The following is a 14027-nucleotide window of genomic DNA, read 5'->3' on the forward strand; positions in this document are numbered from 1 at the left end:
ATTTATATATGGAGATTCAAATTGCCACACTTTCAAAGGAAAGAAGGGCTTTTCATTTCTTGTCTTTTAATTTTTTACCCCATCACATCCACAAGAAATACAGTTGTCACAGACCATGTAACTATGATCCACTACATAAAGAGAAAATCATTTATCACCGGATTTTTAATTCTAAATCCCTGTTGGCATATCATATGCCTCTTGGCATATCATATCAGCATACAGTGGAAGTTCTGTTGAATGAAGGATAGAGCCCTTCATTCTTTTAACAGGGATTTAAAAACACACTATAATGCCAGATACTTGGGAATAATCAGGTTTGAGATCAGCAGTTACTATTGACAAGCAAAACATGGGTCCTTAATCTTACAGTAACTTTTTTGTTGTACCTGATCAGCTTGTCTGAAAGTGTTCTACTCTGAGCTAACAGTATTTGCATTTGAGCAGTATGGTTTGCAGTACTCTTCAATGAAACACTAGGGGGTGGGGGAGGGGGAAGAGCAGAAAGACAGACATGCTTTTGGTGAAAGCTAATATGAGGAGATTCTTCAAGGAACAGAATAAGATTTTTAATTTTCAAAAAGAAAAGAGAGTTAAAGTAAAAGCAAGGATTCTCTCTCTGATAAAGGAGTACAAAAATACTCAATGGGTGAAAAGCTAAAGTGATAGCTGAGGATGACAGTTTCAATGAAAAAAAAGTACTAAAAACCCCCAGCATGCTTTTAAAATTTCATACATGCTTAAAGCCACTGATTGGATTCTAACAATAGGAAAAGAGGGTGCTTAAAATGTGCCATTGTGAAGCAAAATCAACCAACCAACCAACCAAAAAACCCACAAACAAAAAAAAAACAAACCCACCACACAAACACCTTTTAAACAAACTGAAGCTATAAGTTATGTAAAATACATTAATAACACCTTACAACCTAGAAAATTTTGTGTATTTCAGCATCATTATAATTATTCTTCATTCTTGTAGAATTATCAGATTTTGGAATGAAAGGGTGCTGGATACATCAAAGCAAACCTCAGTTTTTGTCAAGTAAATAATTTTGATCAACACTTTTGGAAATCAGATTTTTATCCCAAAGGGTTGTGACTTATTTTTTGTAAAATCAACAGATAGTTATGAATGTCATACTGTTTAAACAAACATTTTGGGGCCAAAGGAGGAAAGTACTAATCTTACCCCTTTAAGAATGGCTTCTTGTGAAATGTGGGTGTTTTTAAATAGCACCACACAGTGCCAGAATTTGTGGAATAAAACGAAAGAATCTAGCAAAGAGTTGCCTCAACCATACTGGACTGAAGCACCATTCTGCCAGGACTACAATGTATTGACAAAAGTGAAAATCCATCTTAAATTCAAACAACATAATTGGTTTACTTACTAGGAAAATTTTGCCAAGTGGAAAGCTGACACAGAGACAGTCTTCCAAACTCCAGAAAGTTACGACTTGTACTTACAACACTTCTGATCCTCATTTGTCACTGAAACAGAAAGCATTCTCTTCCAATATGTGAGTCAATACCTAGCACAGTCTGAAAAACATCCTGAAAGAGGAAAAGTGGAATTTCTTAATTTGTGAACTGCTGACTGAAGGAAGGAAAACAGAAAAGGTAGATGTGATAAATACATTTGTGGTAGCATTAATGGAAATGCAATAGCAAATTACGAATAATAACTTTTCCAAATGAAACAAATGTTTTAAGCATCATCTTTCACTGGCATTATCAACAGTAGCACTTAAGGACTCCACCCTGCTCCAAAGCCACCTAGATGTGCAGGACAGGGACAGGGGCAACTTTGCAGTGCCAGTGAGGGGCTGTGTGTTGACATAAGTCCTCTTTACTGCTAAACTATTAGTGACATCTCTGTAATAAGGAAGCGGGAAAAAAGAGGTGTGGGGGGGGGCGTGGAAAGGCAAAAATAAAAGCATATTTTGGGCCCAGGAAAGAGTCAAAGAAAGGTACCAGAGTCCGCTAAGGGGAGCATGGCAGGGAAGGCACGACTTGGGGGTCAGGCAGCCTTGGGAGGGCAGGAAAGTTTAGGGAGACTATCAGGCGTGGGGGGACGGTCAGGATCTCTCGGAGATGGAGCCGCAGCCCGTCCCGAGCAGCGACTGCCGCCTCAGCCCGCTGCCAGAGCAGGGCTCCAGAGGGACAGGGCTGGCGCGGCAAGGCGGGGGCCCCACACACAAACATGAGAAGACAGGAGCTCGGCTCCTCCAGGAGAAGGAAGACGGAACTGCCTGGGACCGGCTGTGTCCTCCTCAAGCCCGTCTACCTTCCCTCTACCCTCCTCCTCCTTCCCCTCCCGGCCGCCCCGCTTCCCCACTCCTCTTAGGCTCTACCTGGCCCGAGTGCAGGGTCCGGTGCCCGGGCTGAGGCGGAACAGCAGAGCGGAGGAGGCAGTGTGAGGTAGTACCAGGGTTTACCAAGGGTGCTGGACTGCCACCTGGTCGTGGGTGGCACGAGTGCCTCCCTCTAGCAAAAGGAGTGAAGAGTGACTTTTTTTAGGTTCCCTCTCAAAACTTTCCGAGGGGAAGAAAAAAAAAAAAGGGAGGGGGGGGGGGGTGTGTGAAACAACAAACAACACCACGTAAGGAGGTGATGTCTTCGGTTGTCTTTAGTTGAAATGCCTGCTCCTCTGCTTTTCTCCTGATTGCCCATTGCAGGACTCTTTTCCCATGAAGTGTGGTGGAAGAAGGGTGGAGATTTAGGAACGTGTCTATTAAACTAAACACAGCAACTTTTGTCTCTTCTACAGCTTCCCACTCCCCTCGCTGGCTGTTTTAACAATGGGGATGTGCAAAGAGATAAACTGTCTCCAGAAAAAGTGATGTTCTACAAAGATCTCAAAAGGAAAAAAAAATTTAAAAAGCATTACATAACATGATCTGCAGGAAAGGAGATAAAGACACACAACCTACCACACTTTGATCAGAAATGTCCCAATTTAAATGGTATTTTTCTGTAATAGTAGTCCCTTTGTGGGGAGAGCAAGGCAAGCTTTCAAGATGTGAAATATTTTGCAGCTCCGTTGCTGCACATAAGCCATCATGCCAGTAGCTGAGCCTGCTTTTTAGCCAAGTGTGGATGTATTGGAATTGTAGTTCCATTAAGGATTTCTGACAACCATATTTCCTATTTAAGTGCTGTTCCTAAGTAAATGACAGGTTGTCACTGATTCTTTCACAGGAATTGTTTATTCAATACATGCTGTGCAATGATTTGCTGTTCTTCTAAGTAAAGTTCTTTTGATAGCAGCAGGTAAAAAAGAAATCATCCCCTCAGGATTTTTTATGCAATACTTTTCATGTTCAGAAACTTGTTTTGTAACTGCTACCCTTTTGGTTTTTTATCCAGGACAGCTGGGGATGTAGAAGATCCCCACAGCAACAGAAGGTGTCTCTTCAGAGCTAAAATAAGCAGGTTACATTATGAAAGGACCCAGATTTTTGTTTATTTTACTACTGAGGTGAAGCAAAGAAGCCCTATAGAATTTTACTGTCTCGCCTCATTTGTTTTCCTCATCAAAAATTGCATAAAAAAACAGTCAGACTATTAGTTAATGTAAATCAGCACAACTTCAGGAAAGCCAACTAATAAGATGGCCCAGTGTAGCCACTTTTAAAAAGCATACAAGATACTTTGCAGTAGGTTTTGTGTTTACAATCCAATTTCCAATTTCAAAACCCAAAAGAAAGCATATAATATAAAGGGGATTCTACAAGAGCGCAGATACAGTTTAGCAAAAGGAGGGCTTTCAACTAGAGTTTCTGGGGGGAGGAGTCCTCAATCCATCCCATATCTAAGCCGATGATACTAGTAGACAACCTGGTCCTGGAAGTGGACCGCAGGCTGGGAAGAGAGCACCTAAAGTGCAGGATAAGGGAACCCCAGTCAGTAAATCAGCTTCAATAGAGGCCCAACTTAAATGCCTCTACACTAACCCACAATCAAAAAGAGCCCTGCACAAGCCTGCAGGGTTATGATGTCATTTGCATTACTGAGACATGATGGAGTGGCTCTCAGGACTGGAGCACAGGATTAGAGGGGTATAAACTCTTTCAGGAAAGATTGGAAGGGGAGAAGGGGAGGGGCTGTTGCCCTCTACATCAAAGACCAACTGGATCTCCATGGAGCTCCACCTGGGGCTAGAAAAAGAGGTGACAGAGAGTTTATGGGTGTGGATTAAAGGGAAGGAAAGGGAAAGTGACACTGCAGTGAGGGTCTGCTACAGGCCACCTGACCAAGAAGACCGAGTAGATGAAGCCCTCTGTGAGCAGATAGGAGCAGGTTCACATTCTCAAGTCCTGGTCATCATGGCAGATTTCCACCACACGTGTAACTGATTACACCAGCAATCTAAGAGGTTCCTGGAGTGAACTGATGACAGTTTACTCCTCCAAGTGATAAAGGAACCCACAAGAAAAGGTGCTATGCTGGTACTCACCAACAAGGAGGGGCTGCTTGGCAGAGTGTCATGGGATAAAGCCCTGAAGGGAAGAAGACCCCATGAAAGCTGCTCAGTATTCAAGGACTATCTCCTCCAAGCCCAGAAGCAGTGCATCCCAAGAAGGAAGAAGGCAAGCAAGAGTGCCAGGAGACTGGCATGGATGAATAAGGTTCTTCTGGACTTACTTGGCTGAAAAGGGAGAGTCTATAAGCAATGGAAGCAAGAACGGGCCATGTGGGAGGACTACAAAGAAGTTGTCCGAGCAGCCAGGGAACAGGTCAGGAAACCAAAAGCACACATAGAATTAAATTTGTCTGGGGACATAAAAGGGAATAAGAAGAATTTCTTCAGGTACATCAGTGACAAGAAGAAGGCCTGGGAAAATGTGGGGCCTCTTCAAAGAGAAAATGGAGACCAGTTCATGAGGAATATGGAGAAGCTGAGGTGCTCAATGACTGCTATGCCTCAGTGTTCAGTGGCATTAGCTCTAGCTGTACTGCCCAAGTGCCAGAAGACAAAGGTAGGGAGTAGAAAAAAGAAGATCCGCCCACTATAATTGAAAATCAGATTCAAGACCATCTAAAACACCTGAAGGTGTACAAGTCCATGGGGCCCAACAAGATCCATCCATGGGTCCTGAGGGAACTGACAGATGAAGTTGCCTAACCACTGTCCATCATATTTAAAAAGTCAAGGCAATCTGGTGAAGCTCCTGGTGACTGGAAAAGGGGAACCATAACCTCCATTTTCATAAAAAGGAAAAAAAGGAAGACCCCAGACCTATAAGCCAGTCAGTCCGACCTCTGTGCTTGGCAAGATCATGGAGCAGATCCTCCTGAAGGCTTTGCTGAGGCATACAGGAAAAGAAGAAGTCATTGGTGGTAAACAACATGACTTCACCAAGGGCAAATCATGCCTGACTAACTTTCTGTGACAAGGTTACAGCATCAGTGGATAAGGGAAGAGCACTTGTGTAAAGCATTTGACATTGTCCCACATCACATCCTGGTCACCAAATTGGAAAAGCATGGACTTGATGGGTGGACCACTCGCTGCATAAGGAATTGGCTGGATGGCTACACTCAAGGTTGTGCTCAATGTCTGAATGGAAACCAGTGACAAATGGTGTCCTTCAGGGAAGCTGGCACCAGTGCTATTTAACATTTTTGTCATGAATATAGACAGTGGGATTGAGTGCACCTCAGAAAGTCTGTGGATGACACCAAGCTATGTGGTGTGGTTTGCACACTGGAAGGAAGAGATGGCATCCAGAAGGACTTGAGGTGGCTTGAGAGGTGGGCCCAAGCCAACCTCATGAATTTAAAGAAGGCCAAGTGCAAAGTCTTACAGCTGCATCAGGGCAATCTCAAGCACAGATGTAGGCTGGGTGAGGAATGCTCGAGAGTGGTCTTGAGGAGAAGGACTTGGGGATGTCAGTCAATGAAGAGCTCAACATCAGCCAACAATGCGCACTTGCAGCCCAGAAGGCCAATTGTGTCCTAGGCTACATTAAAAGAAGAGTGACCAGCACAGGGTAAGGGAGGTGATTTTCCACCTCTACTCTGGTCTTGTGAGCCCCCACCTGGAGTACTGAATCCAGTTCTATTTACCCCAGTGTAAGAAGGATATCAAATTGCTGGATTTGATCCATAGGAGGGCTATGAAGATGATCAGAAGGCTGGAGCATTTCCCTTATGGGGACAGGATACAAGAGTTGGGGCTGTTCAAACTGGGGAAAAGAAAGCTACAGGGAGATTTTATAGCAGCCTTCCAGTACCTGAAGGGGGCCTATAAAAAAGCTAGGAAGAGACTTTTTACAAGGGCTTGTTGTGATAGGACAAGAGGCAATAGACAAGCTTGAGTAGGGTAGAATTAGACAGGATATTAGAAAGAAAGCCTTTACAGTAAGGGTGGGTAGACACTGAAACAGGTTGCCCGGGGAAGTCATGGATGCCCCCACCCCGGGAGGGCCAGGCTGGATGAGGCTTTGAGCAATCTGGTCAATGGAAGGTGTCCCTGGCCAGGCAGGGAGAGTTGGAACTGGATGATCTTTAAGGTCCCTTCCAGTCCAAACCACTCTATGAATCTGTGAATCTAGGAAATGAAATATTAAAGTAAAATGTACCTGGCTCTGTAGCTAAACGTAACTTCACCTGGCTAGGTCACGATTGTGATGGTTTGGAAACTATTTTTAATGTGCTTTTTACAACTGTATCTTCCCTGAGATATTCTCCCATTCATTTGCTTTCTTATTGTTCTGAAACACTCTCAAGTTTCTGAACTTTCTGCTGTGTGGTAGAAACTGGTGTCATAGCAAGCCCTGAGACGTGTGAATGTGTTTGAAAGGAGAATAAAGTTTGGACTTGTTAATCCTCATACCAATAAAATTTTAATGGAGAATTCATAGCCTCAGAGAATAAACTCAACTACAGCTCAGGTTTTCACAAGAAAATGCCACAATGAAAGTGAAAGTTTGCCCTAGTATCAAAACCAAGAATTTTGTAAGAAGCTCTTATCACTTGACCAATCAACTAAGGAAGACCAGTTACTTCTCACAGTTTTCAGGTCTTCCTTTCCATACACTACACAGAGGTGCTAATTGAAAACCTAAAATGAAAATATTTCCATCATAAATAGCAACTCTGGTAACCACAGCTTAAGCTTGTTTGCTTCTAGCTTGTATAGTCCTTTTTAATCTGCTTCCATCACCTCTGTATAACAGTTACATTAATTCCTAGCAGAGGTTAAATTATATTCTGTTTTGGGTTTAATTTTTTTCAGTATTTTCTATCTGTGATGTCAAAAGGCAGATTCTGGACTATTACCATGTCTGTTAGAGCCTCATATGTTTCTCAGAGTTTTTAACACATACAAGTTGCACATTTTCAGTCTTTCCTCTACGTTACAGCATCATGGGATGTTTCATTTAATTTGGAAGGGACCTCTGGAGGTCCTAAAGTCCAGCACCTGCTTAATGTGTGTACAGCTAGAACCTGAACACCACCAAGGATGTAGATCTCACAGCTTCTCTGGGTATATTTTCCAGCATTTGATCATGCATATGGTATTTTTTTTCCTAATATGATTTCTGATTTGTGCCATTTGCTTCTTGTCCCATCACTCACTCCTTTGATAAGAGCCTGGCTCCATCCGTTCTTTCTGTCATTCCATTAGATTCTTGTAGACATGAACAGGACCCCTTGTCTTCTCCCTCTAGGTACCATGCTCTTGGTGGTCTCTCCCTGGACTCATTCCAGTGAACTAGTGCCTCCCTTTTACTGAGGAGCCCAAAATCTGACATGGCACTCCAGATGCGATCTTGCAAATACTGCATACAGCAGCATGAATACTTTCCTAATGTATGAATACTTTGCTAATAAGGTGCAGGGAGCAGTTGGCTTTCTTTGTCACAAAGACATACTGTTGACTTTCGTTCCTCTTAGTGTCAACCAGGACATCTGCTCTCTTTCTGCAAATTTGCATTGTGTTGTGTTACCTCCAAGCTGGTTTTTTTAATTGGTTTATTCCATCCTAGATGCAGCACTTCACAGTGAGGGTGGTGAGACATTGGAACAGGTTGCTCAGGAATGTCGTGGATGCCTTCTCCCTGAAGATGTTGAAGGCCAGGTTGGATGAAGCCTTGAGCAATATGATCTAGTGGAAGGTGTCCAAGCCAATGACGGGTGGAGTGGGCTGGGGGGAAGGGATGACTAAGAGCCCTTCCAATCCAAACCATTCTATGAATCTATGAATTTCCTGCAAGCTCAGGATAGCATGCTGATCACAACCAACTGATACCACATGGATCCCATCCAGATCACTGATAAAGATATTAAAGAGAACTGAGCCCTGGGGAGTACCACCTTGGACTGATCTGTAACTAGGTTTAAATCCATTTATCACTACTCTTTGGACCTGGCCGCCCAGACAGCTGTTTTACCCAGTGAACTGTCCCCCCATCTAAGTTTCTTCAGGAGCATGTGCAGGATGTCATTATATGTTATTATAAAGGAGTAAGCACTTTATTCTCAATGCCAAACCCTAAGCTGCTGTTTACAGGTAATACTGTATGGGTTTCAGGAAATTACAGCAGTATGCACACCCTGAAAGACCATCAGTCTTTATTTCTGATGCTGCCAGAGCGATTTCCAGCTTGTCGAAATCGCTTAACGCCAATATGTCCACTAGATGGAGCGATGACTCTGATCCAGTAACAATTGAGAGGTAATCGGCTCTCCTCAGTCCCTTAAGGGACACAAACCAGGGAAGCACAGGGTAGAAATTAAAGGGTACTAAATATCTAAATGGAAGTTCTGATTCAGCACAAAATTACCTTTGCCCTGTGCACTTTAAGCTTTAAACATCCAAACTGATTCTTATACGACCTTTCTATGGTGAGAGATCTTTTTTGAACAGGCCGGACTGCTCTGTTATTCCACTAAGACAGACTGATGGGTGTAATAAGTTGCTAAAACACGTTTTAGAACATTTATATTCTTTGTAAGTTACATATCAAAGAATGGCTGAGGTTGAAAGGCCCCTCTGGAAGTCATCTAGTCCAACATTCATTCTCAAACAGGACAATCTAGAGCTTGTTGCCCAGAACCACATCCAGGTGGCTTTTGCCCATCTCCAAGGATGCATGTAACTTCCCTGGCCAACCCATGCCAGTGCTGGGTCTGCCTCACCATAAAAAAAGTGTTTCCTGATGTTCAGAGAGAACTTTCTGTGTTTCAGTTTGTGTCTGTTATCTCTGATATTGTCACTGGACACCACAGAAAAGAGCCTGACTCCTTCCTCTTTATATCCTCCCTTTTCCAGGCTGAAGAGTCCCATCTTGCAGCTTTTCTTCGTAGGAGAGATGCTCCAGTCCCTTCACTCACTTCAGGGCCCTTTGTTGAACTCACTCCGATACGTCTGTGTCTCTTGCCTAGTGAGGATCCCAGAACTGTACACAGGACTTTGGGTGTGGACTCACCAGTTCCGATGCTATAATGGTTTTGTGAAAGTATTCCACAGTACTTTTCATGCTTTCTCTTTGACACTACAAATGTGGTAATGTCTGTAGAAAGACATCAGTTTTAATGCATATCTTAGGCTTATTTAGTAACCATCAAGGAATACAGAGTGTCAAATGCAGCATTTTTATTGTCATTATTACAGTTTCATACTCACCCCATGGTTCGATAAAAGTGCTTTGCCACTCTCAGAATTTGCCCCTTTTCTTTTTGTCAGGGCCATACTCTTCACTATTGGTAAACCACACTAAGAGTTGTCAGGTTTTGCCTTATATTGTTTTCCTCTTGTTTTCTTGGTTGTCCCTGAGGTTTGAAACAAGGAGTGTGTGGCCGTTTGAGCCTAGGTGCCTTTAAGAGGACCACAAAAAGCAGACCTCCAGAAGGTATAAAGTGTCCAGGAGGTGTACCAGAAGGTGTAATCTTTATATTTCTTCCCACAAATCCTACATCCCTATAAAGCTGGCTGCAAAGTTGTTTTCTTTCTTTTTCTTCCCTTTCTGCTCCTATGGGAGGCACCTCTCTTATCTTCTGCTATTTTTTTTTTAATGCATAGTTATGGCCTAGGCATGGGGGTAGCTCTGATGGGCCTTGGGAGAGAGAAATAAAGGGGGGCACTTTGGGCCTCGCCAACCTGAAACCAGCCTAACAAGGTAGGGGAAGAAAGAGCCCTGGTGCTTATGGTAAACCCCAAGTGGGATTTTCACCTGATTTGGTGGAGGCATTCTGTAAAGCTTGGGCCTAATGAGTTTGTGTGTTAAGCCTAGACTGTGCATTTCTTTGTATTTTATATGCTATGCTATGCTCACCACTATGTAACTGTATCATTGTAGTTTGTAAAGAGCTTTTCCTTTTAAATGTTCCCTCACTATCAAATCTATTTGTGTGAGTGTTATTCCTTTGCCCCGCTTTGGAGCAATACAGCAATCTGTCCACTCAGCAAACCAGAGTGGCAACACAAGACCCATTTAGTGCATTTGTTTTTCACCATCATAACTACATGTGTATCTAACAGAAGTCAGTGAGATATTGGTGTGTTTCGGAACAATTTGCCTCACTGCTGACCCCATGCACATCCTCATTGTACCTTCCCCTCTTATACCTTTCTGGCACAGAATCATAGAATGGTTTGGGTTAGAAGGGGCCTCCAACCCCCACAGCAGTCAACAGGGACACCACATGAAAATTCATACTAGACTTTTTGTTTCCAAGATACTCAGTTATCATTCTTTCTTCCTTGTTACATGCCCAGATTCAAACTCTATTAAAAATTGATCTTTTAATAATCTTGGAAGTGAATATTCTGTCTTTCTCAGAAGCTGTTGGGAAAAATTGTCATAGTGTGAAGCAACAGGCTTTTCTACCTTTACACATGCCTTTTGTATGAGAATTCTTTCTGTGGGAAGAAAGGGTAATGGAGGAATAAACCAAGCCTCTTACATTGGCACAAATTCATTTTGTGGAGCTTCCACAGAGACAGTGAGGTTAATCTAGAAGGTTCTTTAGGAACAGGATCCAACACTGCACACAATCTAATGAGTCAATAATAAAATATAACATTGAACTTTTACAGTTGTGGTGAAGAGAGCAATGAGTGTATGAGCACTTGGAAACATAATTCATCAATGAAAAGCTGTTTAATTTGCCAGAGATCTTTTAACGTTGAAAATTTTCTATAAATATATATACATACTTTCCTGCTTCAGATTGCTATCCATAGTCTGAATATCCACATTCAACAAAAACTTACAGCAAAGTACTTGCTTATTCTGTAGCCTGGATTTGATAACATTAGATATTCTGCATCTAATTTTCACACTTTAAGTCCATTCTGTAGCAAGTCTGAAGCTCAAAACCAGGTCTTCTCTGACAGAAAGTAAATTCCTGGACTTAAGAAGCTAAAAAATGAAAGTTTGCACTGATGTCTTTACTAGAATATATTTTGTTCATATTCCTCTGACCTAGGAGAAGTTTTGGCTCTGATCTTTGCATGTGAGGGTATTCCCCATGAGAAGTCTAAATAAGGATCCAATCAGAGCAAGGGGACAAGAAAAAAAAGTGGATACTGCATGTTATAAAAATGTAATCACTTTTTTCAGTAGCTTAAAGGAATACTACCTGTACAAAGAAAAAATCAAACCACCCTAAATTTTAAACTATTATACCTTCCTGGAAATAATTACAAGAATAACAACATGGTCTGTTGTACCTGAAAGATTTAAAATTCCCCTTTGTGTGACATATATATATATATATATATATATAAATATATATGTGTGTGTATATATATATATATATATATATATATATATATATATATATGTATGTTGTGGAGAGGGGGGTTAGGGTTGGAGGATGGTGATTATTAATTATGAATTATGAAAATATGAATTATGAAAATTATTATTTATTATTATGAATATTCAATTAATGCTTTATATATATTGTTTCAGATGCACGGTTGTAATAATATAGACCATAACTGATTTAGTATTTACAATTATACCCAGTTATAATATTTACAATCAATTTCTAATTAAGGGAACGAAAGGGTGCAGTTCCGCCACTTGTCCACTAGATGGAGACTCGACAAGACACTTGCGGCTGCTAGTTATGTATAGAGATATTTATAATGTTTTCACGAGGCAAGTTAAACTGGAAATATCATGCGGCTACGCACAGGCGCTTTGAATAGAATGTTACTGAATGTTATACACATGAAAGATACATTCTGCCTCTCTGTGTAGCGAGGCAAGTTGCTGGGTTATGCTGGCTCGCTGCTTATCTGCCCGAGGTTGGTCCTGTTCAGGCGGAGACTTTCTTTCTCCCTCCTGGCCCTGTGGGGGGGGAGCAAGGTTTGCTTTCTCCTCTCGCGGTCTGTGGGAAGGGGCGGTTGGCTTCTTTGTCCTCCCGCGGTCTGCAGGGCTGAAGTGGCTCCCTGACCAGAGGGTCGGCTCAGCAGGGCCAGGTCCTTTTGGTGGTCGGTCCTCGCTATCGAGGGCAGTTCCCTTAGGCGGGTTTCAGTGGGGGGTGCGGTGAAGCGATGCTTCCCCCTCGGCTCGGCTCGAGCTGTGAGCTGACTGCCGATTCTCTCGGTGACTGCTTTCCATTTAAATTATAATGGTACAGTCGTTGCCTTTGACTTCAACGGAGAGGCTATCTTTTGCTCTCTCTTTCCCTCGGGGAAATCCCAGGTGCTTCACCCTGTATGGGCTGCGGAGTGGCTACAGTGAGCGGCTCCCTTTCTCTCCCGCGGATGGCAGGGGCTACGCAAGATGCATTTCTGCTTACTTGGCTGCCTATTTGCCACAGCAGATTCTGGACTGCCTGGTTCAGGCTAGGTCCTTCCCCTTATGGGTTTTAGCTTACCCTCTCTTGAAGCTTCCTTCAGTCCTTTTGACTGGGACTACAACGCTTTTGGCAAAGGGGTCATCCTATTTGCTGATTCCTCAAAGCAAGGTCGGTGGGCTGGCTTCCATGTTCGCAGAGGCTTCCAGTATGCTTGTGTGTGAGAAGACTTACAGCTTGTGCAGTGTGAGCTACATAGCGAGTGAAGGCAAAAGGAGAGAGCAAAATAGTAACAAATGGAGCAATACTTATAGATTCTCGAGGCTGAAGCTACCAATGGGCACACTTGCCAACAACCTGCTTTAGCCTATAGAAAGCATGAAGCTAGAATTATGCCCTTAAATGGAAGGAGCATGAGCATGCCATGTGATGGGTGCATGTAGTTGTTTACTCCTTAGGAGACAGGTTGGCGCCTGGGCCTTTTGTCCTCCTCTCCTGAAAGGAGGGTGGAAGGGGGGACTTACCAGAACATGTTGGGACAAGTTAGCTGGTATCTGGGGGCATAATTCTGGGCATGTGATGCCTTCACTACAATATATATATATATATATATATATATATATATATATATATATATATATATATATATATATATATATATCATAGAATATATATATATATATCATAGAATCATAGAATCGGTCAGGGTTGGAAGGGACCACAAGGATCATCTAGTTCCAATCCCGCTGCCATGGGCAGGGACACCTCACACTACATCAGGCTGGCCAGAGCCTCATCCAGCATGGCCTTAAACACCTCCGGGGACAGGGCTTCAACCACCTCCCTGGACAACCCATTCCAGGCTCTCACCACTACCATGGTGAAGAACTTCCTCCTCACATCCAGCCTGAATCGCCCCAATTCCAGCTTTATTCCATTCCCCCTAGTCCTATCACTACCTGATATCCTAAAAAGTCCCTCCTCAGCTTTCTTGTAGGCCTCCTTTAGATACTGGAAGGCCACAAGAAGGTCACCTCAGAGCCTTCTCTTCTCCAGACTGAACAGCCCCAACTCTTTCAGTCTGTCCTCATAGGAGAGGTGCTCCAGCCCTCTGATCATCCTGGTGGCCCTTCTCTGGTCACCTTCCAGCATGTCCATATCCCTCTTGTAACAGGGGCTCCAGAACTGGATGCAATACTCCAGGTGGGGTCTCACCAGAGCTGAGTAGAGGGGGAGAATCACCTCCCTTGACCTGCTGG

The sequence above is a fragment of the Indicator indicator genome, chromosome 1, assembly GCF_027791375.1.
Source record: "Indicator indicator isolate 239-I01 chromosome 1, UM_Iind_1.1, whole genome shotgun sequence".
Taxonomy (NCBI): Eukaryota; Metazoa; Chordata; class Aves; order Piciformes; family Indicatoridae; genus Indicator; species Indicator indicator.